Source organism: Narcine bancroftii, chromosome 1 (assembly GCF_036971445.1).
Source record: "Narcine bancroftii isolate sNarBan1 chromosome 1, sNarBan1.hap1, whole genome shotgun sequence".
Lineage (NCBI taxonomy): Eukaryota > Metazoa > Chordata > Chondrichthyes > Torpediniformes > Narcinidae > Narcine > Narcine bancroftii.
This window is the reverse complement of record NC_091469.1, coordinates 84163614-84169613: the sequence shown is the minus strand read 5'-3', so window position 1 is coordinate 84169613 and position 6000 is coordinate 84163614.

Here is a 6000-nt window from a genome sequence, read left to right as displayed (position 1 = left end):
CAGCCTTTGGAGAGCACAGGTGGTGGTGGTGAGGAATGAGGAGAAGAACCAATAGGTATACACAACTAGATGCATATCCCCTCCCCCATATATCCGATATGGTGAACCAAATCGCACAGTATCGGGTCTTCTCTACCATCGAACTAAAATCTGCATATCATCAACTCCTTATCTGCCAAGAGGACTGCCAATATACTGGGTTTAAAGCAACTTCTACCACTTCCTGCGGGTCCCCTCGGCATCACCAATGGAATTTTGGCCTTCCAGCTGGAGATGAACCGCATGGTAGATCAGTATGAGCTGCAGGCCACATTCCTGTATCTGGACAATGTCACCATCTGTGGCCTCAACCTACAGGACATGACACCAACCTTCAAAAAATCCTCCAAACTGCCAAGCTCCTCAATCACATGTACAATAAGGTCGTGCGTATTTCGCACAACCCCCCTTGTCGTCCTTGGCTGTATCATTGATAATGGAGTCACTGGTCCAGACCCTGACTGCATGTGCCCACTCCTGGAACTTCCCCTTTCCGACAGCCTTCAGGCCCTGAAAAGGTGTCTAGGGTTTTTGTCTTACTATGGCCAGTGGGTCCCTAACTATGCGGACAAGGCCTGCCCCCTCGTCAAATCCACCTCTTTTTCTCTGATACCAGAGGCCTGTGTAGCCTTCAGCCGCATCAAGGCAGATATTGCCAAGGCCACAATTCATGCTGTGGATCAATCCACCCCATTCCAGGTGGAAAGTGATGCATCAGACTTCACTCTGGCTGCTACCCTTAACCAGGCGGGCAATTGGTTTCTTTTCCCGTACCCACCAGGGCCCCAAAATTCGACACTCCTCTATCAAGAAGGAGGCCCAAACCATTGTCGAGGTAGTGTGGCACTGGAGACACTACCTAGCCAGTAATCAATTAACTCTGCTAACTGACCAGCATTCATGTTCAATAATCAGCAGTGGGGTAAAATCAAGAAAGAAAAGATATTGAACTGTCCATCTTCAATTATGAAATCTTGTACTGGCAAGGGAAACTCAGTGAGCTACCTGATGCCCTATCCCATGGGACCTGTGCCAGCAAACCGACTGACTGCTCACAAGTCCTTCACAATGATCTCTGCCACCCCGTAGTTACCAGGTTCTTCCACTTTGTCAAAGCCCACAACCTGCAGTTCTCCATTGAAGAGATGAGGTCAATGACCAAAAACTGCCAGGTCTGCAGAGTGCAATACATACTTCTACCGGCCAGACAAAGTGCAGTTGATAAAGTGCACCCGCCCCTTTGAATGCCCGAGTGTCGACTTCAAAGGACCTCTGCCCTCCACTGGCACAGCTCATTGCTCATAAAAGAGGATCCCTGATCTCTGAATGCAGCTGGGGAAGCTGAATAGAGTGAAGAGACTGCGCAGGGCCTTGATAACAATGTATACATGATCCACGGATCACAATGTATACTTCCTCATTGTTATTGGTGAGTACTCCCGTTTTCTGTTTGCCATCCCCTGGTCTGACATAACAGCTGCTACAGTTATCAAGGCCCTGCGCAGTCTCTTCTCTCTATTCAGCTTCCCCAGCTGCATTCAGGAATCAGGAATCCTCTTTTATGAGCAATGAGCTGTGCCAGTACCTGCTGGACAGAGACATTGCCACAAGCAGGATCACCAGCTACAATCCCTGGTGGAATGGGCATGTAGAAACGGAGAACACCATAGTCTGCAATGCCGTTCTCCTAACCCTGCAGTCTAGGGACCTTCCAGTATCCCACTGGAAAGAGGTCTTCCGTGAGGTGCTCCACTCTATCAGGACCCTCTTATGTACTGCCATAAATGTCACACCGCATGAACATAGGCTTTCCTTTCCCAGAAAATCTGTGACAAGGACCACGCTGCCAGTGCGGCTGACATCCCCAGGGCTGATCCTCCTCCAGAATCATATGAGGAGCCAAAAGTCTGATCCTCTGGTAGAAAGTGTCCACCTCCTCCATGCCAATCCCCAATATGCCCATGTAGTGTACCCTGATGGGCATGAGGACACTGTCTCTGTCAGAGATCTGGCGCTCTCAGGGGCTTTGGAGACTTCGACATCACTTCACATCCCCCTCACCCCTAGCCACCCACGATGCTCCAGGGCCATCGCACATTCCCTCACCCCCATCAAAGGACACACCAGACTCGTCGCCAGATACCCACCAGCCCAACGCTGACAATTGCACATAGGTGCCACAGAATGCCCAGGTCCCCGCCACTGCGCTGCAATCGCAGTCAGTATTATGACAGTCACAGCAAAAATCCAGACCACCTGAAAGACTTAATTTGTAACTGTAGCATCACCACTTCACCCCGCTGAACTCTTTAAAGAAAACAAGGGGTGAACACATTGGGGACAGAAATAAATCTCAACACAGCCACTTAACTCTGTATTCCACAGTTCAGTGCTGATATTTCAAATATTTTAAATGAGAGTCTTCCAAAGTATTATGAGGTGGTTTAAATACCAACAACAATAAAACTTTAACATTGCATATTTAAAACTGAGGGTCAGAAATTTCAAACCCACGCTTTTCAAAACCATGCTATACTTGTATTTCACAATCAGTTTGTTTACATTTTTATTTGTTTGCATATGTGAATTGAGTACAGTTATTTTTTTGCACTACCAATTATGGTAGTGGTAATTCTGCCTTGCCCACAGAAATAAGAATCTTGCCCCAACCTTAGTTACTTTGATCACATATCCGTCCTGCTCGCCCAGCATACAGACCATTGGCAAACAAATTAGATCAGCTCTCAAGGAGATCAGGATGTGGCCAGTGTGAGGGTGGGGGGTGGGGGGGAGATGGTTGGCCGGGAGCCACAGCAGTGTTGCAAGACTACTTTGAGACCATGGTCTGGAGCTGTTTCAGGGAGGCGGCCACCTACAATGGTCATGTAAACATAGAGGAGTACACGACCTCAGTGGCTGGTTACATTAGCAAATGCATTGAGGATGTCACCTAGATAAAAGGCTTCACAACCAGGGCTAACTAGAAACCATGGTTGAATGCAGAGGGCTGGGACCTTCTTAGAGCTTATGATGCTGCTGCCTTCTGGGCAGGGTGTAGATCAGCCAGGGTTGAACTCTTCCGTGCAATCTGGAAGGGAAAGCGGGGGTACATACAGAAGATCCACAAACAGCTGTGCAACAATGGTGACAGAAATTGCATGTAGCAAGGCATCAAGACTATTACGGATAACAAGTCAACCTTATGAGTTAAGAATGATGACGCCTTCCTTCCAGACAGATTGAGCATCTTTTTTTTTTTATTTTTTTATTTTTCACACCATAAATCGCATTAACCATGATACACACTTTTTCCTTTTCACACATATACAGTGCCATTTTCTCCCCCCCCCCTCCCTCCTCCCATCCCACCCTCCCTACCTCCCCCCTCCCATCCATTTAAGGTATAAAATCTAGGATACATTAAACCAGTCAGAAAATGTTGTCATTCAATAAAAATACACCAGAAATTCTACTGAGTCCATTCTTTTCATTTCCTTTTCCTTCCGTTAACTTAGGTAGTGATTGTCCCCGGTAGGTTTTCGCTATTGTGTTTAATGTAAGGCTCCCATATTTGTTCGAATATTTCAATATTATTTCTTAAACTATATGTTATTTTTTCTAATGGAATACATTTATTCATTTCTATATACCATTGTTATATTTTCAAATTATCTTCCAACTTCCAATTTGACATAATACATTTTTTTGCTACGGCTAGAGCTATCTTAACAAATCTTTTTTGTGCATCCTCCAAATCAATTCCAAATTCTTTGTTTTTTATGTTACTTAGGAGGAAGATCTCTGGATTCTTTGGTATATTGTTTTCTGTAATTTTATTTAATATCTGATTGAGATCTTCCCAAAATTTTTCTACTTTCTCACATGTCCAGATTGCATGAATTGTTGTTCCCATTTCTTTTTTACATCGAAAACATCTATCAGATACTGTTGGGTCCCATTTATTTAACTTTTGAGGTGTAATGTATAGCCTGTGTATCCAGTTATATTGTATCATACGTAACCTCGTATTTATTGAATTTCTCATCGTTCCAGAGCATAACTTCTCCCATGTTTCCTTTTTTATCTTTATATTTAAATCTTGTTCCCATTTTTGTTTAGTTTTACCATTTGTTTCCTCATTCTCCTTTTCTTGCAGTTTAATATACATATTTGTTATAAATCTTTTGATTATCATTGTATCTGTAATTACATATTCAAAGTTACTTCCCTCTGGCAAACTCAAACTGCTTCCTAATTTATCCTTCAAGTAGGATCTCAACTGGTAATATGCCAGCGCTGTATCTTGAGTTATATTGTATTTATCTTTCATTTGTTCAAAGGATAAGAATCTATTTCCTGAAAAACAATTTCCTATTCTTTTAATCCCTTTTTTCTCCCATTCTCTAAAGGAAAGGTTATCTATTGTAAAAGGGAGTAACTTGTTTTGCGTCAATATTAGTTTTGGCAATTGATAATTTGTTTTATTTCTTTCTACATGAATCTTCTTCCAAATATTGAGTAGATGATGTAATACTGGAGAACTTCTATGTTGTACCAATTTTTCATCCCATTTATATAATATGTGTTCAGGTATCTTTTCCCCTATTTTATCTAATTCTAACCTAGTCCAATCTGGCTTTTCCCTTGTTTGATAAAAATCTGATAGGTATCTTAATTGTGCGGCTCTGTAATAATTTTTAAAGTTTGGCAGTTGTAAGCCTCCTTGTTTATACCATTCTGTTAATTTATCTAGTGCTATCCTCAGTTTCCCCCCTTTCCATAAAAATTTCCTTATTATTTTCTTTAACTCCTTGAAGAATTTCTCTGTCAGTTGTATTGGCAATGCCTGAAATAGGTATAATATCCTTGGAAAAATGTTCATTTTAATACAGTTTATCCTTCCTATTAGTGTTAGTGGTAAATCTTTCCAATGCTCTAAATCGTCCTGTAATTTTTTCATTAGTGGATAATAATTGAGTTTATATAGTTGGCCAAGATTTTTGTTTATTTGTACACCTAGGTATCTTATTGCTTGCATTTGCCATCTAAATGGTGATTCCTTCTTAAATTTTGAGAAATCCACATTATTCATAGGCATTGCTTCACTTTTATTTACGTTGATCTTGTAACCCGACACTTCTCCATATTCCTTCAATTTCTTATATAATTCTTTTATTGATAGTTCTGGTTCTGTTAAGTATACTATAACATCATCCGCAAATAAACTGATTTTATATTCCTTGTCTTTTATTTTTATCCCTTTTATATTATTTTCTGTTCTTATCAATTCTGCTAGTGGTTCTATAGCTAACGCAAACAATAAAGGTGATAGTGGGCATCCCTGCCATGTTGACCTGCTTAAGTTAAATTGCTTTGATACATGTCCATTTACTGTCACTTTCGCTAATGGTCCCTTATATAATGTTTTAATCCAATTAATATACTTCTCCGGTAAACTGAATTTTTGCAATACTTTGAACAAATAATTCCATTCTACTCTGTCAAAGGCCTTCTCTGCGTCTAAAGCAACTGCTACTGTTGGTGCTTTATTCCCTTCTACTGCATGAATTAAGTTAATAAATTTACAAATATTGTCTGTTGTGCGTCTTTTTTTGATAAATCCAGTTTGGTCTAGATTTACCATTTTCGGTACATACTCTGCTAATCTGTTTGCTAATAGTTTAGCTATTATCTTATAATCTCTGTTAAGTAAAGATATTGGTCTATATGACGCTGGTGTGAGTGGATCTTTCCCTTGCTTTAGTATTACTGTAATTATTGCTGTTTTACATGAATCTGGTAAGCTTTGTGTTTTATCAATCTGGTTGATTACTTCCAGGAGGGGCGGAATTAATAAGTCTTTAAATGTTTTATAAAATTCTATTGGGAAACCATCCTCTCCTGGTGTCTTATTATTTGGTAATTTTTTTATTATCTCTTGTATTTCTACTATTCCAAATG